The following is a 26550-nucleotide window of genomic DNA, read 5'->3' as shown; positions in this document are numbered from 1 at the left end:
TGAGCGGACAGTTTCCACGGTTCTGGGCCCAATGGATGAGATAAACACGTCAGCCCTTGGCCAGAATCGGACATGGCAAACCAGCCCATCCTGGGACAGGTACAGCCAACCCCACGGCCTTTCTCAGAAGCTCTGCCTCACTAATGAGGTCAAGGTGGATACAGTAGTCCTGTCACCTTCCCTGCCCAGATCTGTGGCTCAATTCATGGCAAGTCAGAACTAGAACCCTGAAGATCATGGTCCAAAGACTTCACTCTGTAGAAGGGGGACCTTAGCTGAGAGGACACAGCCTTTCCTGAGATCACACAGCTGACTAGAAGCAGAGCTGTGCCAGACTCCGGGTAGTAGGAGTTCCAGCCCAGCACTGCCCCTCTGCCAGAGAGTCCCCCACTCAATTCACACCCACTGACTCCAGCGACAGGCCAAGTATGGCACCAGGCAGGCAAAGAGAAGGACCTAATTAATTAAAACAACATGGTCTCTGCTTTCAAGGAGCATCAGGTGGGAGAAGCAATACCAACTGTAGCTGACCACATGTCTAGAGCTGCCCCCCGACATGCGTCTACTGATTGTTCAAAATGTGATTAATCCCGGCCAGTTGCAGTGGCTCACACCTGTAATCCCCAGCACTGTGGGAGGCGGGCAGATCACTTGAGGTCAGGAATTAAAGACCAGCCTGGCCAACATGGTGAAACCCTGTCTCTACTAAAAATACAAAAATTAGCCGGGCACAGTGGTGGGTGCCTATAATCCCAGCTACTTGGGAGGCTGAGGCAGAAGAATCGCTTAAACTTAGGAGGCAGAGGCTGTTATGAGCCGAGATTGCGCCACTGCACTCCAGCCTGGGTGACAAGAGTGAGACTCCATCTCAAAACAAAAAAGTGATTAATCCCAATTGAATGTAAGACATCTCTAATCTTAAAGTCTCAGTCCAAAAAAAAAATGTTAAATATCTCAATTTTTATTACATGATGAAATATTTTGGATATACTAAATTAAATAAAATATATTATTAAAATTAATTTCAGTTGGGTGCAATGGATCCCACCTATATCCCAGCACTTTGGGGGGCCAAGGCAGGAGGACCACTTGAGGCCAGGTATTCAAGACCAGCCTGGGAAACACAGCAAGAGCCCACTTCTGGAAAAAATTAAAAACTTATCCAAGCATGGTGGCACATGGCTGCATTCCCTGCTCCTTGGGAGGCTGACGCAGGAGGATCACTTGAGGTTACAGTGAACTACGATTATGCCGCTGCACTCCAGCCCGGGTAACACAATAAGACCCTGCTTCTTAAATAAATAAAATTTAAAAATTAAATTCACAGGCTGGGCACAGGGGCTCAAACCTGTAACCCCAGCACTTTGGGAGGCCAAGGCAGGAGGATCACGAGGTCAGGAGTTTGAAACCAGCCTGGCCAACATGGCAAAATCCTACCTCTACTAAAAATACAAAACTTAGCCGGGTGTGGTGGCACATGCCTGTAGTCCCAGCTACTCGGAAGGCTGAGGCAGAAGAATCATTTGAACCTGAGAGGTGGAGGTTGCAGTGAGTTGAGATCACGCCATTGCACTCCAGCCTGGGTGACAGGAGCAAAACTCTGTCTCAAAAAAAAAAAAATTTAACTTCACCATTTCATCTTTCCTCATCTTTCCTTTTTTACTGTGACCACTGGGAAACTTACAATTATACAGGTGATTCCAATTCTATTTCTTGTGGACAGTGGATACCTTTACCCCAAGATGGGCCAGGTGATGGCAATTGTGTGACCGCATGAGAAATCAGCACTGAAACATCACAGTCACCACTCTACAGGCTCCCCTTGAATTCCCCAGCAGAGCACAAGCCACAAGCCCACTTCTGCCAAAAGCTGGCCTCTGCAGCGTCCCACCACCCTCCCTTGGTTAACCATGACCCCAAGTCAGTTACATAAGCCCTGGTGGGACATCCCTAGGGCAGCCCCTGGGACTCAGGAAGAGGGGAACTACAGGGACCCCACCCTTCCGCAAGCAATTCTCACATGACTTTGAGGAAGTCTTCAGAAACCACAGGCTCAGGATGCTTTGTGAAGAAGGTTAAAGGAGGGGGAACAAAAAAATCACAGACTCAGAGAATGCCAGCCGCCCAGGAAAAGAACAGCTTTCCGGAGTACTCCATGATTGTGTACTGCATACCAGACCCAGACCCAGACCCAGCCCTCCAGGCAATGACAATCAGATGGGGAGCTGAACCAAGCATGGAGTGGATGCTCAGAAGTCCGTAATACGACACTGTACGTGAGAGTGCCACAGCAGCGGGGGAAGTATGGTAAGGGAATGTGAAGGAGAAATTATTTCCAGTACAGAGAACCGAGGAAGGCCTCTTAAAGGAAGATGATCCTGAACTGAGGACTGAAGGACAAAGATGATTTGAAAACACGGGCTGATGGGGTGGGAGGCAGAAGGAAGGATTTGAGACTCTAAAGACATATTACAAAACAGAGTGCCTGTAGGAGATTTGATGATACCTCAGATCAAATTTTTTAAAAGGACTCGAGTGAAGACCTTGAATGAATGCCAGGCAAGAAAAAAGAGAAGAGAAGAGAAGAGAGGAGAGAGGAGAGAGGAGAGAAGAGAGAAGAGAAAAGAAGAGAAAGGAAAGAAGGGAAAGAAGGGAAAGAAAGAAAAGAAAGGAAGAAGGAAGGGAAGGGGAGAGGAGGGGAGGAGGGGAGGGGAGGGGAGGGGAGGGGAGGGAAGGGGAGGGGAGGGGAGGGAAAGGAAGGGAAGGGAGAAAGAAAAGAAAGAAAGAAGGAAAGAAAAAAAGAAAGGAAAAAGGAAAGGAAGGAAAGAAAGGAAAGGAAAAAGGGAAGGGAAGGAAGGAAAGGGAAGGGAAGGAAAAAGGGAAGTGGGAAGGGAAGGGAGAAAGACAGACCTGGGACTGGGTAATTTATAAAGAAAAGAGGTTTAATTGGCTCACAGTTCAGCAGGCTGTACAGGAAGCGTGATGCTGGTATCTGCTCGGTTTCTGGGGAGGCCTCAGGATACTTACAATCATGGCAGAAGGCAAAGGGGGAGCAAGGCATCTCACACAGTGCCTGGACTTGGGTCCAGGGTCGGGGGAAAGTGCTACACACCTTTTTTTTTTTTTTTTTTTTTTTGAGACTGAATCTCACTCTATCGCCCAGGCTGGAGTGTAGTGGTGCGATCTTGGCTCAATGCAACCTCTGCCTCCTGGGTTCAGGTAATTCTCCTGCCTCAGCCTCCTGAATAGCTGGGACTACAGGTCCATGCCACCACCACTGGACAGTCACCCTGCCAGGAATACATGGCAAGAGCAGCTAAGACACCAACTATACTTTTTGTATTTTTGGTAGAGACAGGGTTTTGCCATGTTGGCCAAGCTGGTCTCAAACACCTGACCTCAGATGATCTACCTGCCTCAGCCTCCCAAAGTGCTGGGATTACAGGATTATAGGTGTGAGCCACCGCACCCAGTCGCTACACACTTTTAAACCCGATCTCATGAGAGCTCACTGTCGAAACAACAGTACCAACGGGGGTGGTGCTAAACCATTCATGAGAAACAGCCTCCATGATTAAATCACCTCCCACCAAGCCCCACCTCCAACATCGGTGATTACAATTCGACATGAGATTTGGGAGGGGGCACAGACCCAAACCATATCAGGAGGTAATTAGGGTTAGATGAGGTCCTGAGGGTGGGACCCTCATGAGGGGATCAGTGACCTTGTAAGAAGGGGAAGAGAGAGAGATCTCTCGCTCTGGTTCACTGAGGAAGCACCACGCTGTCAAAGGTCTCCTAGGGAAGATTCCGCAAAGGAGGAGGGTATCAGGCAGCAGGCCAGGCCAAGGCAGGAAGCACCAAAGGGTTTACACACTTATCTAACTGAGGAAAGTTTAACTGTGACATTGCTTCTCAGTGTCATCACAAAACACAGGACTTCCAAAGTCAGAAACCAATTGTATTTACAAAATTTACTAAATTTAGAAACCAATTTTGTATGATGGTGAGCACCAGATAGCCATCTCTCTCTGGCTATCTGGTTCTCACCATCATACAAAAGATGACACCTAGAAATCTTTGGTGCAACTGATAACGGTTTACCTTCAAATAGGAACAAAGGTCCCAGGCCCTGGTATTTAATACACTGTTTGAATAGGGCTCTATGCTCCCAGGTCCTGTGATGTGCACAAGTCATGCAGTGATTCACTCACAGCTCACAGAGAAACCCAATGAGCCAGCAGAAGAAGTAGGCCCTGCTTATAATAGTACTAAAGAGGAAAATGTTAGCAGAGCTTAGTTTGAGGTATAAGATGCAACACAGAAAAAAATGTTAAATACCTTCATGACTTACAGACACTAACAGCTTTCATGGGAAAAGCTCCATGGAGAGAATTTTAAAAGGCAGCTTATAGGCTGGGCGCAGTGACTCACACCTGTAATCCCACCACTTTGGAAGGCCAAGGCGGGTGGATCACTTGAGGCCAGGAGTTCAAGACCAGCCCGGCCAACATGGTGAAACCCCATCTCTACCTAAATACAAAAATTAGCTGGGCATGGTGGTGGGCGCCTGTACTCCCAGTGACTCGGGAGACTGACGCAAGGGAATCACTTGAACCCAGGAGGTGGAGGTTGCAGTGAGCCGAGATCGTGCCACTGCACTGCAGCCTGGGCGACAAAGTAAGACTCTGCCTCAAAAAAAAAAAAAAAAAAAAAAAAAGGCTGCTATGAATGAATGTGATAAGTGACCTTCATTAGACACTGGCCCAGGCCAACTGTGACTGTGAAGCACTCGGAAATGTGGAAATGTATTGAGCATTCCACAAAGGGTCATCAGCAAAAGAGGTGGTGGGTGGAGAAGCCTGGCATTGTTGAGAAGGGAGAGAGGCTGTGGTCACGCCCCTCTGACTCAACTTCCACTGTTGCCCACAATGGCTCTCAGGGAGGAACAAGAGCATCTGCACATTTGCATTGGCTACAACAAAGGTCCAAGACAGGAGGAAGTTTACAGACCTCCCAGTTCAAGCCCCTCATTTTTCAAAGGAGAGCCCAGAATAGGTGATGTCACACAGCTGTTTAGTGGCCCCCGCAGAGCCAGGAAGTCAGAGCCCCTGACCCCTAGTCTGGAGCTATTTCAGCTCAACCATGCAGTGTCCAACCCCCAGAGTAACTCATTAACACAGTCACTGGACAATTGGACAGTCTCCCTGCCAGCAATACATGACAAGAGCAGCTGCTAGGGCACCAAAGACAAGATGGAAACTCCACTGTGCACAGGATTGCTACCTCCTGCCTGCGGCTCCCATCCTGAAGCCTCACGCGGATCCAACTGACAGGCCCGTGGTTAGCTCCAGCAACTGCAAAGGAGGCGGCTGCCCAAAGTCATACTCTAGCAGGTGGTAGCTCCAAGTCAGGGAGTAGAGCCCTCAAGACCAGACCAACCTAGTACCTAACTACTAACTAACCTGTAAGTCTGGATACAGATAATTACAAAGGAGAAAATAATCACAGCAGTTACTGCTTTAGCATTTATTCTGTATCAGATAATGTGTATAAGGTGTTCTGAATATAGTACATCATTAGTAAAGTCTCAAAATATATAGCATATATAGTACATATATATTATATAGTATATAGATATAGTACATCATTTAAGTCTCCAAATAACCCTACAGGCCTAACCCAGAGCTTTCATTCTAATTTTTTTTTTTTTTTTTTTTTCTGGAGATGGAGTTTTCCTCTTACCACCCAGGCTGGAGTGCAACAGTGCAATCTCAGCTCACTGCAATCTCTGCCTCCCGGGTTCAAATGATTCTCCTGCCTCAATCTCCCGAGTAGCTTAGATTACAGGTGCCCGCCACCATGCCCGGCTAATTTTTGTATTTTTAGTAGAGACAGGGTTTCCATGTTGGCCAGGCTGGTCTCGAACTCCTGACCTCAGGTGATCCACCCGCTTTGGCCTCCCAAAGTGCTGGGATTACAGGCGTGAGCCACCGCGCCCAGCCTCATTCTAAACTTTGATTAAACACCACTTGCTGGTGCTGCAAACTCCTGACAAAGAAGTATTAGTCAAGGAAGCACGGCCTCAGCTCTCCACACAAATCAAGGACACAGTGGCCACTGTCACACAGGTCGGAACAGGCAGGGAGGCTTGCAGGGTGTAAGATTTGCAGAGACCACCAAGGAGGAGCAGAGGAGAAGCGGAGGGGAGAAGGCCCGCTGCTGTAGGAGCTGGGCTCATCCACAACCAGAGTCCAGAAAATGAGGTCCTGAGAAGCTGATCCTGAAAACCCTCACGCCTGCCTAAGCTTAGCCTCCTACCCCCACCACACATTCTCACCTGCTCTGAGGAACAACTTGAACCCCATTCACAGGGGAGCCAGGAGAATGAATGAGATGTAGAGAGGCATGGGACAGGCAAAATTTCCCCACCTAGAGGCACGGGCATCCGACTGCCTTCCCCTCTCCCCTTTCTAAATGCCTTTAGTACTTAAAATCCAAAAGGACTCTGGGGTTTACTTGGGAATGGTTGGGCTCAGTATGCATATACCCCCCAGCACTTGGCCAAAGCAATGATGGAGCAAAAGAAGCTTCCGGAACCCCCTGGACACCTGGGTGTGGATTGGGAGGAAGGAGTGCCCCACTTTCTTCTAGAGAAAGTTGGGAAGATACCAGCCCGGGGCAAAGCAGGTGCTGTGTGAGATGAGCAGTGACCCCAGAGGCATGGGGCAGCAGAACCCGCAGGAAAGGGAAGCCCCAGCCAAATGACAGGTGGGCCAGCTTCTACCCCTCGTGCTTCATGCTTCGTGCTTCGCTGGAGGAATCTCACCCCCACAGGGCCCGGGGCAAGGCCCCTGCTGGATGGGGGCAACTACTTGGTAGGAAGTCTCTGTCCTTTTTAACTTGATGCTGTTTTGTCCTTGCCTCTTCACAGTCAATGTCACAGGCACTGCTGGAAAGAACCCCTCCCCCGGCTAGAAGCTTATGAAGAAAAGCATCAGAGGCCTTTCCAACCCAACCAAGGAAGATCAAAAACCTTTGAAAACATGGTCAATAACCCCCGGGGGGTCTCAGTGAGGGAGGGATGGGCAGGACAAACATCAAAATGGACAAGAGACAAGGATGTCTGCTCTCAGCTTTATTAAAGCCATGGTTTTCTGCCTAGATTCTGAGGAACCCCAGGCACCCAGCAGTTCATGGACTGTCTGAGTCCTTCCAGCCTGCAAGCTGCCCATCCTCAACTCCCCCTTCAACTCCTGAATGATGCTTCGTTGAAGAGGACCAGAGATAGAATCTGGCCATTCTGATAGCACCGTTTTACCCCTGAGGATGTCTGGCGTATATTTTAATCCAAATTATCCCAGAACAAAGTTTCATTTGAAAACATTTTCTGGGGAGAATTCCATTAAGCCCATTTAGTTCCTTGATTTTTTTTCACACCCAGGTGCTTCTAATTTTTCAGCTGTATTTAGTCAAAATTATTCTCCTGAAGATTGGTTCCTTTCTATTTCAAATAAACAGATTTGATTGAATAAACAGTTTCATCCATATCAAATTTTACTAAATGTAGCTTGTGGCATGGAGTTTTTTATTGTTTCTATCAAAATTTTGCTGAATCAGTTTCTTAAAGATCTAAACATTTAGCTGGGTGTGGTGGCTCATGCCTGTAATCCCAGCACTTTGGGAGGCTGAGGCGGGCAGATCACCTGAGGTCGGGAGTTCAAGACCAGCTTGGCCAACATGGCGAAACCCCATCTCTACTAAAAATAGAAAAAATTAGCTGGGCCTGGTGGCAGGTGCCTATAATCCCAGCTGCTCAGAGGGCTGAGGCAGAAGAATCGTTTGAACCTGGGAGGTGAGGTTGCAGTGAGCCGAGATCGCACCACTGCACTCCAGCCTAGGCGACGAGAACAAAACTCTGTCTCAGGGGGAAAAAAAAAAAAAAATCTAAACATTTGTCAAACATAGGGGACATCATTTTTTCTCAGTCCCAAAAGTTACCATGTACATTCTGAGTCACTATCAGTTTAATAGTGTTATTTCTCCCAACAATGTATATTACAAAGAAAACAAGAAATCCATGGTATGCATCTACTCTTACAGAAATGAGAAAATCGTGGGCAGTCTTAAGAGAGACAGCGCCTGCAGCCATACCATGGACAGACTACAGAGCCCTTTAATATGTCAGAGCAGCAAGAGAGCTTTGCAGGGTTAGAAACATCGAGGTCAAACGGTTTTGTTCTGGCCTGAGCTTAAAGGTGAACTTTAAAAATGTAAAAGCTTCTACTTGCTTCAAAATACAGCTAGTAGTAACAAGAGAGAGCTGGGGGTGGGGGTAAAGATGAAATAGGATTGCCCCAAGGTTGATAATTGTAGAAGCTGGATGATGAACATCAGAGGTTCCATTACTTTGTTCTCTATTTTGCATATATTTGAAAGTTTTGACCCCAGCTTCCGGCAGAACAATCCCTACTGCCAACAGTCATCCAGACTAACCAGGGGTGAGTCTGACACAAGCGTTTCAGTTGGGGGCATCAGGGAAGGTTCTTCAAGCACTGAGCCCACCTCTGCTTATCTTCAGTACTAGACACCAGCCTGCAGTTCACATCCAGACACAGCGTGTTCATACACACCACCCAAAGGGCTTCCCATTGCACTCATGCAGCACGATTCCTCTGCCTTAAGCTGGCACTATTTGTTACCCTACAGAATCTCCCTAATTCATGTAAAAGTTGGCAGGAGGAGGGTCTCAGGCCTTCTGTTTTCACAGGGCACTACTTAGCCCGAGTCAGTGTGCCTAGGCTAGTCAGTCAGCTGATGTCTATCACCCGTCCCCACACTTCCATCCTTTCACAATTAACAAGCAGCTTACAGGGCCTGCCAGCTACATGCAGCAGGCCTCCAGGAACCACACATCCCAAATCAAATCCTTCCTGTTGCTGCAGCAACACCACAGATGCCAGGCTCTTCCTGCCCACCCTAGCCAGAAGGGTGCGCCCACATTCCTCCTCATCCTCCTCCCGCTTTCACCTTCTTCACGCTGTAGCAGTGTGCCACCACTGGCTAGAGAACCGACTGGCCAGGTGTGAGGTAGGGGCCTGAGCCGGGGGTAGACAGCAGTACCCCCGGAAAAAAGGAGAAAAAGGAAAAAAACCCACAACAGCACCCCAGGGTACCACCACCAAACCTAGACTCCTAACCCACAGAACCAAATAACAGGGTCTTTGTGCTCAGGGAGATGGAGACAATCTAGACCAATTGTTTTATTTTCTAGGAGAAAATATAAGAGTCTAACAAATAAATTGGCCTGCTCAAAGCATCGAGCCTGGATATTCTACCAACCCCAATCCAAGCTGCCCTCCCTGCCAGCCAGCCACACAGCCATCCCCAACATCACACTCTCACACTCTCCCTGTCCCCAAAACACACACGCAACATATCCCGCCTCTTAATTCTTCAAATGCGTGCAAACTCAGAGAGCTCCTTCATTGCGGTGGGTTTCCCTGAGGTCAGCAGGGCTATATCTTCCTCCCTGCATGTCCACTGGCAATTATCTTCCATCTCCGCCTTTGTCTCCCACCTGTACTGTCATTCCCACGAAACACTAGCATATCTTAGACACACACACCAATCAGGGAAGCTATTTCATCTTCCACTGGGACGCACAACGCAGACCCGGGCCACGAACATGGTCATTGCCTGACATCGTGAGGGAGTGGAGAGCCCTGCTTTACGCCGCAGGGCAGCAGAGAACTGGAATACAGAACGTGGGGAAAGTCCATGTGCTCTGTAATTATGCCTCATGACATTCCTTTGCAGTTAATGAGTAGCTGCTGGTTTCCAATCACAAGGGTGGAGCATAGGAGTAGAGAGGTGGGTGTATAAAGAACTGGAATGCCAGAAGAGGAAAGAGCATCTCCCTCCCGTAAGCTATAGCTATAGTTAATTTTTGTATTTTTAGTAGAAACTGGGTTTCACCATGTTGGCCAGGCTGGTCAAGAGTGAAACACGGTCCCCCAAAAACAAAACACACACTTTGACACTGTGCACAAAACTGGCATTGATTTGACCACGACAATTGGACCAGTGACAACGGGACCACTATGAGGCTGTGGTCTGTGTCAAGAGAACCAGGAAGAACAGAGTATATCCCTGGCACCAACAATAACCATTGTCTCGGGTCTACAACCTTGAACAAGGACCTGAAGGCATCAGATTCCCTTGGCAGAGCTCTGATCCCCCGACTCCTACCTCTCTCCGTCCTCTCCGGTGAAAGAACCAGGTGGTCAGTTGCTCCCTCCCTCAGTCCTGCCTCTACAGGTACACGCTTCTCTGCCTGGGGGTTGCTAGCAGAACACCAGCTCTTCCAGTGACTGCTCCCCAGAGACGGTTCCACCTGCACCTTGTGGACAAACAAGCCCCCTGTAGCTCTCTAATCTTCACACACCGTAATGGCAACAAAAGAAACATTTTGGGCAGGGCGCAACAGCTCACGCCTGTAATCCCAGCCCCTTGGGAGGCTGAGGCGGGTGGACTACCTGAGATCAGGAGGTTGAGATCAGCCTGGCCAACATGGTGAAACCCTGTTTCTACTAAAAATACAAAAATTAGCCGGGTGTGGCGGTACGCCCCTGTAATCCCAGCTATTCGGGAGGTTGAGGCTGGAGAATCGCTTGAACTCGGGAGGCGGAGGTTGCAGTGAGCCAAGATTGTGCCATTGCACTCCAGCCTGAGGTGACAAGAGCGAAACACGGTCCCCTCCCCCCCAAAAAAAACCACATTTTGATGCCTTGCACAACGCTGGCATTGATTTGACCAGGACAATTGGGCCACTATGAGGCCATATTCTGTGTTGAGAGAACCAGGAAGAACAGAATACATCCCTGGTACCAACAATAACCACTGTCTTGGGTCTACAACCTTGAACAAGTCACTAAACTTTTCAGATTAGAACGCCAAGGCCTCTGCTAACTCCAAGGAAGCCTCAGTTACAGTACTGAAAATACATAACTAAAGCAGGGACCCACGAGGAAAGTTCTGTAATGCAGTATCTGGCTTAAACAACATATGCAAATTGTGAGCCAGCAGGTTAGTTAACCACAAGCTATTTTGCTTTTGCTATCTTATTTATCGCTGTGCAAGTCTACAAATTTTCCATAATAAAAAAGTTTACAAAATTGCTTCTCAATACATTTCTTAATCAGCTGTTGCTTTGTTATTTATCTACCACACAGTTCTTTCTTTAAACTCGAAATTATGTCACCAGGTTAAGCAAGAGCATAATTTGAGGGAAAGGGGGAGGTCCACACTATTTATCAAGACAAAAAATAACCACGGTTTCTAGTCAAATGTTTTAAACCAATCACAACAAAACTTTTTTTAAACAACTAGGGAAATCTGAAAAAGGCCTGGATACTAGATGATATTTAAAAACTAATTTTGTTAGGTGTAAAAACGTGACATTTCAAAGGTTCTTATCTGTTGGAGATAAATATCTAAATATTTAGGTGTGCAGTGATAAATCTATGAACAGCTTTAAAAGAATCAAGGAAAAAACTAGAGGGGGAGGGTGGACGAAACCTGACTGGCAAGAGGTTAACAATTGTTGAAGCTGGTGATGGGCACGTGTGGTCCACTGATTATTCTACTTTTGCAGAAATTCCATAATAAAAAGTTGTAAAGAAATATTTTTTGAAGGCGTTGGTTCATCAGTTATCACTTTTGCTCTTTACCTTCCACATAATCACAAAACTCAAGAAAATGCTTACTAACAGAACAGGGAAAACCCAAAATGTTTGTCAATGGTTGTCCTCATTAAAGGCAACATTTCAAATAAACAAGCAAACAAATAGAACTGAAACAAGACTGGGTGCGGTGACTCACGCCTGTCATCTCAGCACTTTGGGAGGCCGAGGTGGGTGGATCACATGAGGCCAGAAGTTCGAGACCAGCCCAGCCAACATGGCAAAACCCCGTCTCTACTAAAAAATACAAAAATTAGCTGCGTGTGGTCCAAGCTACTCAGGTGACTGAGGCACGACAATCCCTTGAACCCAGGAGAGGGAGATTGCAGTAAGCTGAAACTGCACCACTGCACTCCAGCCTGAGCAACAGAGCAAGACCCTGTCCCAAAAAAAGAAAAAGAAGTATCTAAGATTGGCAATGAGAGGAGGTAGAGTCAAAATGGTACCCAAACAAGAGACAGGTTTACAAGATTGAGCTGCTCACGGTCCCTCAAAGCCCACATTACCCACATGCAATCTTTTAAGATGTAAAGGAAACGAAGGGGCCCAGCAATATCCCCAGTGGCCTGCTAGTGGCCACACCACTCCAGTTATCCAAAAATTCTCATCTCTAATCTCAGTCTCTTCTGCAATGATTTAAAGCTCTCAACTCTTTGTCCCTGGCAGAGACAGAAAAACAACGAAACATGCCCACTTACAATTACAAAGCACTACATCAGGAGAGAGCACTTTCAAGGAGAGCTGACACCAAACTGCAGGCACCTGGATAAGCCCTGTCCCTCCCCACACTCCACCTCTACTGCCCTGATAGAGGGAGGATAAAGGAGCCAGGACAGGGGTGTTTATGAAATTCCTACTATAGGCCAGGTGTGAACCCACGGAGTCTAGCCCATAGCCCTGCTGGAAGTATTGTCAGACCCATTTTACACCCAAAGAAACTGGTGAAGGCACTGGTCCAAGGTCATAAGGCTAGAAAGGAAGGAGACTAGGACTCATACCCAGGTCTCCCACTCTGACCACCCAGAGAGAAGCAGCACCAATGCGGGGCCCCATGTTATCTCCCCTCTCCGGTGGTGTATTATCCATTAAGCTTGACGTTTCAGTGAACCAGCTGCTCCTTTGGCTGTGCTTAAGTAAGCTTCACTGAAGCTGACGAGACTGACTCTGTAGACTGTAGATCCTGATAAGAAGCCACAGTTTGATAAACTCTCTCCATGCCACCATCTGCATACCCACTTTGCCAAACCCTCTCTCCAAAGGGCATCCAAAGGCCTCACCATCCCTGTTTAACCCCTTCTTACCCCCCTAGTTCTGGAAGCCTCTGCAGATGTATCCAGCGTGGGTTCTTACCTGGATTATTTGCAAAGCTTTCTCGCCACCTGTGCACTTGGCTGGAAGCGCCACATGTCAAACTTTCATAAGCTAATCCTGGGCTCTGCTCATCTCTATTTGCAGACTGCTTTCCAACACACTTGAAATAAATGGGTTCAAAGTCATTAACATTCCTCATGCCTCAGACAAAAATACTCAAAATAAATGATGGAGGGGAGTTTTCTGTCAATGGCCCCTTCCCTGCCAGCTAGGATCTGCAAAAGGAGCCTCTTAATTGGAGAGCTTCTCCATATTGGCCAGGATCGGTCTTTTGCCAGCCAGTACCTCACACAACCACTTGGCCTCAGTCCCAAGGGATGCCATTTAACAGAAGCAGAGGACACACCCACTCTAGACAAAGTGACTTCAGTTAAGACCAACTCACTCTGCAACTCAGAAGCCTAGAGCTTTCTACTCTTTGCCTATAAGCCTGGAAGAGACCCATAAAAGGTATGTGAATGGAGAGGAGAGAAGGACAACTCAAACTCAGGGACACCAGCACACACTGGCCGACCGAAAGCCTGGTGAGTCCCCAGACCCAGGACCTTTGGAGTTAAGATGCTGCAGCAAAAAATCTGGTAACCCACAGCACCCTCCTTTACGCATAGTACATAGAATTTCTATGATCTCGTCACAGCAGCATCGCCCCTTGGGTCCTGGAAAGTCCTATGAGAGCCAAAACTGTGTTACTGAATTTAATTCTCATATTCTAGCATAGTGGCTGGTACACTGCAAATGTTTAAGAAATATTTGTATAATTAAGGTACCTAGCTGTGGTAGAAATGATAATCCACAAACAACTCCCTTATGATCAATCGTTATTAATGCATTTGTGACTTTTTTTCTCCTGTGACTCCTGCAATTAGACAAATGTCTATCTGGACATGTTTATCCTTGAAAATGGCCATTTAGGGTGACATAAAAACTCACCTGAATAATCAAACTGTATACAGTAAGTCATGTCATATGAACGCCATTCTCTCAAGATCTAACTGATTCCCCCTCTTTGCTCAATCTCACCCCTTCCAAGCTGGGTGATACATAACCCAGATCCCAAAGGGGCTTCACAAAATTAAGCCTGGGAAAAAATTTACCCTCTCTGACTTCATAGGACCAAGTTTCTGTACTTCTTTTGTCAGTTTGCCATGTTATAAAATAGTATATGTAAAAAAATACTTTGAAACCTGCCCAACACTATGAACATATCAGGAACATATCTCATGAATTATTTTACTATTCACTTGGTCTTCTCAACAAGACCGCAAACTCTTTGAAGGCACCGTGAGTCCCCACCACCAGTATGGTGGAGAAGTCGCACTTAGAAACAGGTGCTCTGCCAAGCCCTCCAGTAGCCAGGAACATTGGCTCTCCTCTTTCCACCTCAGCATTTCAGACTTCCCTGGGTCATTCAGTACTGTTTGTTGCCTGGTACACTTAAGCACAGCCAAAAGAGCAACTGGTTCACTGAAACGTCAAACCCCTACCTCCAATCTAACTTTGCTTCTGGATCAGCATAACTTGGCTTAATTTTAACTATCGCCTGCAAGATGTGCAAAGGAATTCAAGGTCAGAGGGGACATAGGTGAAAATGAGGGCCTAATATAAACATGAGTTAGCACAACATACCTTTCTGGTAAGCATAGCATATGAAAATCTGAGGGATCTATTATCATGCAAGTGCAAAGACACTCAGCATATGGCCGCAGCCAGGGAGCCCTGGCCGGAGTAGGCTGTCAGAAACAGCATCAGAGCACGAGGGCATACACAGCCAGGGGCCCCCCACTGGCTGCCAGAGGCAAGACCACTTCAGGCCACCCAGGGGTCTGTGGAAGGATGGGAATGGCCTAGTGATGGGGCCAAGACAGCAGGTCCGCCCCCACCTGGGGAGGCAGAATTGGCACAATCTGGTGTGGCAGGGGCTCTCCATGTGAGCCCAGGTTCCTGGCAGATCTCCTTTCCACCTGGTATTGCCAAGCAAAGCAGGTCTGAGGAACTCAGGGGCCTTCCCCCAGCTCTAAATGGCTGGGAATAAACTGCAACCAATGGAACTGAGAATGAAAAAGGATCAGATACCCACACAGAGGAATCCAGATGTCTCAGGGCTGAATGACTGACTACACCTTAAGTCTTTGTAATTCTGTCAATTCTAAACATTCCTTTTTTATTTGTTTTGTTTTTGAGACAAGGCCTCACTCTGTCGCCCAGGCTGGAGTGCCAAGGCACAATCACGGCTCAGTGTAGCTTCAACCTCCCAGGCTCCGGAGATCCTACCACCTTAGCCTCCCAGGTAGCTGGGACTACAGGAGCACACCACCATGTCCAGTTAATTTTTTGTATAGATGGGGTTTTGCCACGTTGCCCAGGCTGGTCTTGAACTCCTAGGCTCAGCTTCCCAAAGTGCTGAGATCACAGGCATGAGCTACCGTGCCGGGCCTCAAGCATTCCTCTTTACGGCAAGTACTCATTTTTCACCTTTACTTGGCACCACGCAACATGAAGATGCAGAAAGGATAAGATGCAATTTCGGCTCTCAAGGAGTTCACAGTTCCAGGGCAGGCTTCTTAACCCATGGTTTAAAGGTTAGGAACACAGATCAAGACTCAGGCTTCTAGACTCATTAGCTGTGTGACCCTGAGCACTTTCTTACTTCTCTGTGCCTCAGTTTCCTCACCTGTAAAACACAGATAATAACAGAACCTAGCTCATGGGGTTGCTGCGAGGAATAAGTGAGTTAATACACATAAAGTGCTGAGAAAAGGCACGCAGTAAGCAGTACAGAGTGTCAACTGTCATATAAGAAAGCATTACATAGCATGAGCTTGTGCGTATTAACCCACATGACATGCATGATATTTAAAGGGACGCGATATATACCATGAAGTTATAATTTACGCACCCATGCACGTGTCTGTTTGCAGAGGATGACATCCGTAACGTTCAAGTTCTCCAAGAAGCAGAGCTGACAAAAAGCTGAGGGAGCGGGGCTACAGGAAGGGTTCATAAAAGTTACATTGACTTGTGCCTTCATTTTAATCCAGCAAAGGGTAAAAGCTAAGCGGTGCTGTCCAACAGAACTTTCTGCAGTAACGGAAATGTTCTCTATCTGCACTGTCCCAAAATAGTAGCCAGCCTCCACGTGTGGCTACTGAGCACTTGAAATGTGGCCTGCCAGGGTGAATCAATGAATTTTTGGCTTAACTTTAGTTAACTTACATTTAAGCAGCTATGTGTGGCTAATGGCTATTATTTTGAACATCACAGAGCTCATCAGTCTAGGAAGAAATAAGTCACAGGCAAAGACTAGACTATGCAAGATGCAAAACATTCCCTGATGTAATCAGAAATCATGAGTAGAACACCACAATGTACCCTGCAATTGTGAGTAGTGACGTGCACATACACGGAACCACAGCACCGAGAAGTCCAGATGCCGAAAGACAAGAGGGGCCAGGCCAGGCCGTGAAAAGCTTTGTGCGCTGTGGTCAGATTTGGGCTTGACACTGGAGACAGAAGATATGTTCTGTACTAGCCAGGGTTCTCCAAAGAAACAGAACTGATAGGATGTTTATATAAACATTTATTATAAGGAATTGGCTCATGCAATTATGGAGGCTGGCAAGTTCCAAATCTGCAGAGTTCAAAATCTCCAAGTAGGCTGGAGACCCAGGAAAGAACTTCTATTGCAGTTCAAGACCAAAGGTCGTCTGCTGCAGAATTCCCTCTTGCTAATGGGAGGGTCCTTCTTCTGCTCTATTCAGACCTTTAACTGATTGGATGAGGACCACCCACATTGGGGAGGGCAATCGGCTTTACTGAAAAAGTCCACTGATTTAAATGTTTATGTCATCCAAAAACACCCTCACAGTAACAATCAGAATTACATTTGACCACATATCTGGACATTGTAGCCCAGTCAAGTTGACACATAAAATTAACCATCACTTGTACTAAAGTTTTTGAGCAGGACTATCAGCAGAACTGACTTTGGTAAGATAATTCAGCTGCGAGGCAGTGGGGAGGAATGGAGGTTCCAGGAGACAGGAAGACCAGTTGAAAGACTATTTCAGGCCGGGGGCAGTGGCTAATGCCTGTAATCCCAACACTTTGGGAGGCTGAAGTGAGTGGATCGCTTCAGATCAGGAGTTCGAGACCAGCCTGTGGAACATGTTGAAAACCTGTCTCTACTAAAGATACAAAATTAGCCAGACTTGGTGGTGTACACCTGTAAGGTGAGGTGGGAGGACCGTTGGAGTCTGGAAGGCAGAGGTTGCAGTGAGCCGGGATTGCACCACTGCACTCCAGCTTGGGTGACAGAGTGAGAGAGTGAGAGACCCTGTCTCAAAAAAAAAAAAAAAAAAAAATAGACCATTTCAATGCTCTGGGCAAGACATGAGGGATTGCACCAAAAAAGTGACAATGAGAAATGACTCATTTAGCATTTGTTAAAGTATGAATGAATGGATTCTGTGACTTTACAAAACACACACTTTATGAGAAGCTAGCATTTCCTCACAAATCTCCAACATAATGTAGAATGGGTAAGGAGGTTTTCCATACAACATAAAGGGAGGGAAGTGATGTAGCAGAGAGATACAGGTAGTTACTATAGATACGGAGATATAGGTAGATACAGAGATACAGGTAGTTACTGTATTCCCACGCTCAAGAGAGTCTTATGCCTGCTCTATGGGTACCATATGCCCACCTTTTACTCCTTCTAACTCACAGCCTTTCTAGAAGATAAACTATAGTACCAACGTGGCAGTCTGTTAGCTGCTCCCAATATGCATTCCCCGCTTCGTCCTTAAAACAACCTTGCCTGGCTAGCTAAAAGACTCCAAGTCAAGCCTCCCTTGCAGCTACCTGTGACTACCTGACCAAGTTCTAGCAATGAATGGAAAATGTGTTGTCTGGGACTCCCAAGTAGACTCTTTAAAAGAGAAGGGACATATATCCCTTCCTCATTTCCTCCTTCTGTCCTGAAATGCAGATGTAATGGCTGGAGTTCCTGGAGCCATCTTCAACGACGAGGTGACGTGGAAGATTAGACTCAAATACCAGGATGTGAGCAGCAAACAGAACACTAGGTTTCAGATGACCATGAAATCACAGCACTAATTCCAGACTGCCTAATTTAGGTCTTCGGTTAGTTGAGAGACAGAATCCTTGTGTGTTTAGGCCACGTTTTTGAGTTCTGTTGCTTACAATCAAACATAATTCCTAATTGATAGATGATACAGCTATTATTTTGTGCACAAAAAAATGCAGATTTCAAAATTTCAGGCCACATACCTTCGTCCATATATTTTCCTATGGCCTTGGGTGTTGATATGTGGCTAGGCAGAAGAGGAGTCCACATAAACTAATACAGCACCTTACACCTCATGATTTCCTTCCAACAGCTGCTCTCAATAAAGAGCCCACTGCAGATACTTTCTACCACCTTGGATGAGTGCCCAGGTCAGTGTGAAAACAGACACCCCCTCTTCTCTATATAAAGAGAACCTTCACGAAGCTGACCTTACCCTGAGATCAAGAGACTTAAACTCAAAGAATGCGAAAACCTCAAAAGACTTTGACGTGCCACTGCTTTTAGAAATAACCCAAAGCACTTTCTCTGGGGTGTGGTGCTTTGACAAAGGGTTGGGGCACACACTTGGGGCTTACAGTGAATTGATAAGCAGAGGGCATCATTTTGCTACTTCCATTTAAACCACTTCCTCAGGCCAGGCACGATGGCTCACACCTGTAATCCCAGCACTTTGGGATGCCAAGGCGGGCAGATCACTTGAGGTCAGGAGCTTGAGACCAGCCTGGCCAACATGACAAAACCCGGTCTCTACTAAAAATACAAAAATTAGGCTGGGCGCAGTGGTTCACGTCTGTAATCCCAGCACTTTGAGAGGCCAAGGCAGGCGGATCACGAGGTCAGGAGATGGAGACCATCCTGGCTAACACGGTGAAACCCCATCGCTACTAAAAATACAAAAAATTTAGCCGGGCGTGGTGGCTCACATCTGTAATCCCAACTACTCGGGAGGCTGAGGCAAGAGAATTGCTTAAACCCGGGAGGCAGAGGTTGCAGTGAGCCGAGATTGCGCCACTGCAATCCAGCCTGGGCGACAGAGCGAGGCTCCGTCCCAAAAAAAAAAAAAAAAAAAGAAATATTAGCCAGGTATGGTGGCACACACCCATAATCCCAGCTACTTGGGAGGCTGAGGCAGGAGAATCACTTGAACCTGGGAGATGGAGCTTGCAGTGAACCGAGATCATGTATTCACTGTGGCTTAAACTCCACAAGGTCATCCCACTGTGTAGAAATGAAAACTCTACCTACAGCCTGCACTTCCAAGCATTTCCCACTTGGTGTAAAGGGTGGTGCTCTGTCTCTCACATGTGGAGAGGTTCCTGAAGCATGACGAACCCCGAGTTGGGAATATGCAGTCCCACCAGGTTGGAAGCAGGGTATTCTAAGCTATGGGAATATTTGTAAGTCAGAACCACTTGAAGGCCCAGAGACCATAAATCTCTAAGTCTTATCAGTCATTTACTTCTCAGCATGAATAATTTCACCACACTCCAGCCTGGGTGACAGAGCGAGACTCCGTCTCAAAAAGAAAAGTAAAAATAAACCACTTCCCCAAAATGAAACCTACAAAGTAAGGCTTCCTAACCAGAGCCCATCACTGCCTTAACTGAAGCAAACAGGTGCTCCATCCTGTACGAGAAGGTAAACTCCCCCATGCCCATGAAAGTTTTAAATGGAAGAAACTAATAAATATCAAACTAATAAAGGCCATCAAGAATGGAGAAGGGGAAAGAACTGGTGGGAGGCAGAAACAGGAGGTGGCTGGAGGAGACAGGGGAAGACATAGCTGAGGAACCCACATTCTAGAAGATTCTTCAGAAGAGACCCAGTTGATATGGCCTCCCATGAAGCCCTTCAGAATTCTACCGGGGGCTGACTAGCTCTCAGCAAAACCAAGCTAGCGAGGGTTGGTGGGGGACAGAAAAAAATCCTAGACCCAGCTCCTTATCTTAGAAACTCAATTTCGTCCCAGAACCACCAGGCTTGAGAGTAGCTAGAACAGCAGCGTGAGCATTTGCATGTTTTTAATATCACTCAACTTTCCTGGCTGTGTTCACTTATGCCCACTCAAGGCTACAGGCTAAGGAATGACAAAGTGGGAGCCAGGGTCCCTCCACAGCTCCACATGCTGTAGATTCAGGAACCCCAAGACAGGGCAGCTGACCCCAAAACTACTTTCTCCCTCTGGCTGATCAACACTACAAATTCCCTTTTGGTAGGGCTGCCAGATTTAGCAAATAAAAGTACAGGCCTTCCAGTTAAATCTGAATTTCAAGTAAACAGTTTTTTTAGCTTATGTACCAAATATGGCATAGAACAAATTTATACTTTAAAAAATAATCTGAAATTTAACTGAAATTCCTGTGTTCTACCTGCCAATCTTACTTCTGGCTTAAACTCCACAAGGTCATCCCACTGTGTAGAAATGAAAACTCCACCTACAGCCTGCACTTCCAAGCATTTCCCACTTGGTGTAAAGGGTGGTGCTCTGTCTCTCACATGTGGAGAGGTTCCTGCAGCATGACGAACCCCGAGTTGGGAATATGCAGTCCCAGCAGGTTGGAAGCAGGGTATTCTAAGCTATGGGAATATTTGTAAGTCAGAACCACTTGAAGGCCCAGAGACCATAAATCTCTAAGTCTTATCAGTCATTTACTTCTCAGCATGAACAATTTCATCAGATTCTTCAGGGTAGATTTTCATAGAAGTCACAACTGGGAGGGCTGGGGAAGAAGAGGAAAAGAAAGGAAGGAAAGCAGGGGCATCCTCTGAGTCAGGAAAGGAACAGAAGGTGCACCAAGAGTGCACAGCCATCTGGCCAGGGGCCCAAACCTCGTTGCCAAGCAACATAAAAAGGCCAGCCTGTGTCGATGAAACTCGTAGCAGAAATACAACCTATGGTCTGATTTCCTTTAACTGAAAAATTAATCACTCTACCACTCTTGCCAGGGAATGCCTGTGGTTTACAGAGGGGAAGGGGCTAACTACGTCCATGCAATCATTTTACTGAAAGCAGGGTACAGTTGAGAAGAAAGAAGGAAACATCTGAAGAGCATCGTGGTTTCAGGGAACCAAACTCCACACCCTGTTTCCCCTCTAACCACTATGCTGCGGTGACAAACCACACCTGTTCACTTCAGAGAGAACACTGCCTGCCCGGCAGCACCAACTGGGGCTCAGCCATGCCTCTGTGAATAGCAAAGGAGACAAGAAAAAGGGAGTTGCCCATGACAAACCTCCCAAATGACAAGGTGATAGAGAGCAGCTCCTCCAGCCCAATGCTTCCTGGCTAAGACCTGCCTGCAAACAGTCCCCCATGCGGGCTTCCTGCCACCTGCCAGACAGAATGGGGTGGAATGCAAGTGGCCCATGGCACCACCAGAAAAGAAACCCTAGGCCAGGCGTGGTGGCTCACACCTGTAATCCCAGCACTTTGGGAGGCCGAGGCGGGCAGATCACCTGAGTTCGAGAGTTTGAGACCAGCTTGACCAACGTAGAGAAACCCTGTCTCTACTAAAAATACAAAATTAGCTGGGCGTGGTGGCGCATGCCTCTAATTCTAGCTACTCAGGAGGCTGAGGCAGGAGAATTGCTTGAACCCAGGAGGCAGAGGCTGCGGTGAGCCAAGATCGTGCCATCGCACTCCAGCCTGTGCAACAACAGCGAAACTCTGTCTCAAAAAAAAAAAAAAAAAAAAGGAAAAAAAGAAAAGAAACAAAAAGAAAAACTCAAGATCAGCAACACTGTCCCTGCTCCGGCCCCAGACGCCTGAGGCAGAGCCAGCCAAGCAGGAGGTGCAACCCTTCTGGCAGAAGCCCAAAAATCTACTTCTCTGTGTCAGAAGCCTTTGACCTGGGTCAAAAGCTGCCGCTCATCTCCCTCCTGACCCTGTCCTAATTCAAGATTCCAAGCTTCCAAAGTGCAGCTGCTTCTTTCCCAGAATCTTCAGCCAAGACTGTCAGGCAGGATGCAGTCTTTCAAGCAAGAGAGAGTTAAGAGTCCATGCTCCGTTCTTGCCATAAATCTCCAGGAACTCTGCTTTGAGACAGATGCCCCGTCATTCTACTATGTGCCCTTACTTTGGGCAGCAGGAATGACGCAGTTCCCAGGAACTGGCCTGTGGCCACCCAGGGGGAATGTGACCAGGGCCACAGGGATGAACGTCACTGAGCCAGACCTCCTCACCCAAAGTCCCGTGGCAAGAACTGCCCCCAGGCAGGCAAGTGGCTCTGTAGAAATGAAAGTGACTGGGAAGAAGGAAGGCATGACAAAGCCACGCTGAAGTCATAGCAGGAACAGGGCCACATGAGGGTAAAGTTCCCAAGGATTCCAGATTCTTGGAACAAGAGCTTCTCAGTTACCCCAGCCCAGAAGAGGCAGGGGCGCGCAGGGAAATAACTGCATGAATGAGCTCAAAAACTGCCTTTAGTCCTAAAAGCCTCCTTTCCAAGGCTCTGGCTTCTTTACCCACGTTCATATCCCCACTGACCCCTTCCCTCAGATCTCTGCTCTTCTGTCTTTACCAGCCGCCTCCCTCTTGTGCTTTGGAGTGTGCAGCGTGTCCTTCCCCTCAAGCCTTCCTAATGGGCAGCATCCCCCGCCAGTACACACACACAGTGACACACTCCCTGGCTTCTTCCCTTTGCCATCTACATCAGAGCCACATGGTTCAGCGCACTAACAAATAAGCCTCTCCATGTGGCTCTTGGCAAATACAGTCAGTCCTCATTGTTCACAGCTTCATATTTTTGAATTTACCTACTTACTAAGCTTTATTTGTAACCCCAAAATCAACACTCGCAGTGCTCTTGGGGCCATCCATCCACAAGCACAGTGTGAAGAAATGAGCCGCCTGATACATACGTTTCTAGCTGACATCCAACAAGAAGCTACTCTGCCTTCTTGTTCTGGCTCTCATACTGAAAACAAGTGTCCTTTCCTCGGTCCTTTTAGTGCTATGTTTTTGACATTTTTGTGCTTTTTGTTGATGATTTTTCTCTATAAACTGGCCTCCAAGTATAGCAATTAAGTGCTTTCTAGTGCTCCTAAGTACAAGAAGGCTGTGATGTGCCTTATGGAGAAAATACTTGCATTAGACGAGCTTCGTTCAGGCAGAAGTTATACCACTGTTGGCTGTGAGTTCAGTGTTAATGAGTCAACAAAACGACACATGCAGAAAAAGGAAGAGGAAATTTGCCAATCTGAACATGAGTTCACTCTAGTTAAGTGCTAAAGTAACATCCGTTGTGCATGATGAAGCTATGGAAAAGATGAAAGTGCGGCTGGATTTGTGGATTCCATCTGGCACTAAGCCTGCGAGGTCACACCAGATTAAAAAAGCAGAGTGGACAGCATTATCATGAGGCTAAGAGCCAAAGAAGTTTACAGTCACATCACCCAGAGTCAGGAGAACATCCAACCCTTTGCAGCTAGTGTTTTATTATGAAGATATATTGCATATAATTGATTATAAGAAACATACTAAATAAGGGGTCTTTAAACAGAAACACACATATAACAAAGTTATGTATTGATTGGCTGACAAAAATATTGTGACCAGAGGCTCTCAGGAACCTACCCCTCTATTTCCCCTAGGAGCAAAACCTTGGTACCTGCCAATTCAGTGTCTGTGGCAACTTTATAGAATATGACTGCCACAGATAATGAGAATTGATTGTATTTACCTCTGCCATAGCACCACCTTCATGTAGATAGGGTTCGTGGAGGATACAGACCAACTGTATACTCCACAATGGCCAGCGCAGACAAAGGGGAGATGCTTTTCTTTGCCAATCCCCTGGCCTGCTATAATCCTCCCACAGTCTCACTCCATATCGCAAATGGAGAAGTCATATATATATATGTAGGGGTGTGTGTACACACACACACACACACACACCCCCTATCCAGGTCAGTAACAAAGATTCTACTTTTGCTCAAAACAGTCCATCCCACACCCTTTTATAAGACTGCCATGAGGGGAATGTCAGCTCCATAAGGACAGGATCTTTGTTCTATGCTTGATAAGTCAACAAGTGGCTACAACAACACCTGGCATACAGTAGGGGCTCAGTCAATAGCTACTGAAGAAAAGAAAATAATAAATTTTTTTAAATCCCCACACAGACACATGAAGTAATAACCTACATTTGACATATCCTTGAGTTTATATCCCACCTTTGCAGAACATCAGCCTCTCCAGGCTCTCATCTTTTTTTTTTTTTTTTTTTTTTCTGAGACAGGGTCTCACCCTTTCACCCAGACTGGAGCGCAGTGGTGCAATCACAGCTCCATGCAGCCTTGACTTCTCAGGCTCACGCAATCCTTCTGCCTCAGCCTCCTAAGTAGCTAGGACCACAAGCAAGCACCACCATGTCTGCCTTTTTTTTTTTTTTTTTTTTAAAAGAAATGGTGTCTCACATGTTGCCCAGGGTGCTATTGAACTCCTGGGCTCAAGCAATCCTCCCACCTCAATCTCCCAAAGTGCCAGGATTACAGGCATGAGCCACCACTCCTGGCCATGGAAGGTTTTCTACAAACAAAATCAATGCCTAGAATTTCCCAATAAAGGACCACTATAATACTCTGTTCTTCTAGGATTAACATAATAGTTCAGAAGATTAATTGATACACTTGACCCATTTCATTTCATTCGAAACACGATTCTCCATCCATTCAAGGCCCATGCCACACTATCCCTTTGAGCATAGAGTGCTTTTGATCAGTCAAAAGGTAAGTCAGCTACTCCCTCGCTCATCAGTTTTGATCCTCCAGCACATTCTGTCCTCACAAATTAACTCACTATGCACTCAATCTACCTGGGCTCACTCTTACACACCTGGCACAATCTCTCTATCTTCCATAGCCCCCTCCCAGCCAGGAGAGGCTTGTTTCCTCTTCTACCAATAGGTTCTTTGTGGTGGTGATCTTTTTTTTATTATGAGGCAGCAGATTCACCAGATACTCAACATCTGGTAGAAAAATACATCTGGGATAATCTTACATTTGTTGGATCCAAATGCTTTACATGTACTAATTCAATCGCTGTAGTTAACTGCAAAAGTAGCTAGAATACTTTGCAGGTAGAGTTTATCTTTACCAACTCTTGAATTTGGACTGGCCCCATGACTGACTTTAGCCCGTAAGATGTTAATAAACATGAAACAAGCAGAGGCTTGAAAAGGGCTCACCCTTTTTGTTCCTGGAATCTCAACACTGTATGAAAATGACCAGGCTAGCCTGGTGGATGAAAGATACATGTGGCCCAGTCACCCCTGCTACCCTAGCTGACCACCAACCAACTGCTTGATAGATAAGGCCAAGATCAGCCAGCCCCCTGCTAAACCACCAACTGATTGTAAATGTGAGAGATCAGCTCTAAGCCCAAGATCAGAAAAACTGGCCAACAAAACCATAAGCTAAATAAATGTCTTAAGCATTAAGTTTTAGGGTGGTTTGTTTCATAGCAAAAGCTAATTGATACACAACTTTTCTTTCTTTTTAAGAAACAGGGTCTCACTCTGTCCTCCAGGATGGAATGCAGTGGCACAATCATAGCTCACTGTACTCTGGAACTCCTGGGCTCAAGCAATTCTCCTGCCTCTGCCTCCTGAGTAGCCAGGAATACAGGCATGCACCACCATGCCTGGCTACTTTTTGTAGAGATGGGGGGTCTCACTACATTGCCTAGGCTGGCCTCGAACTCTTGGCTTCAAGCATTCCTCCCATCTTGGCCTCCCAAAGTGCTGGGATTACAGGCCTGAGATCCCTCAACCAGCCAACTCCATTTTATGGATTAAAAAAATTGAGGCACAGAGATTAGGTAACCTGCCAAAGGCCCCACAGCCTTTAAGAGGTGAGCCTACAAGTCACTCTACAAGTTTCAAATGTTTTTCCACTCCTTTAGAAAAGAACATCTCCTTTTCTAAAGGAGGTTATATGTAAGACATGGCCTTATATGGCTCCATAGACACAAAACAGGCAACTTTCAGCACTAAATAACCCCCACTATTTTGCATTTATGCTGCCCATCAAGTTTGCAAAGTGCTCTGCTCTCTTCTGACACATTCCAACCATTCAAAAATAACAAGGGTTGCCCAACGTCCATGGATGAATGGATAAATAAAAGGTGGTATACACATTCAGTGAAGGGAAATTCTGACACATGCTGTAACATGGATGAATGTTGAGGACATTATGCTAAGTGAAATAAGCCAGTAACAAAATGACAAATACTATATGATTCCTCAATACTTACATGAGGTACCTAGGGTAGTAAAATTCATAGAACTAGAAAACAGAAGTGGTGGTTGCCTGAGCTTGGGAGAGGCAGGGAATGGAGAGTTA

The 26550-nt window shown here is 46.6% G+C and overlaps 1 protein-coding gene across 1 annotated transcript in view; it reads right to left on the bottom strand.

Moving 5' to 3' along the window:
• The window catches only part of SH3BP5 (SH3 domain binding protein 5), a 76436-nt gene that overhangs the window by 14946 nt on the left and 34940 nt on the right, over window positions 1-26550 (bottom strand). The gene's annotated exons all lie outside the window — the stretch shown is intronic.

The sequence above is a fragment of the Rhinopithecus roxellana genome, chromosome 1 (assembly GCF_007565055.1).
Source record: "Rhinopithecus roxellana isolate Shanxi Qingling chromosome 1, ASM756505v1, whole genome shotgun sequence".
Lineage (NCBI taxonomy): Eukaryota > Metazoa > Chordata > Mammalia > Primates > Cercopithecidae > Rhinopithecus > Rhinopithecus roxellana.
Note: the sequence above shows the minus strand (reverse complement) of the source record. Positions and strands in the feature narration are given on the sequence as shown.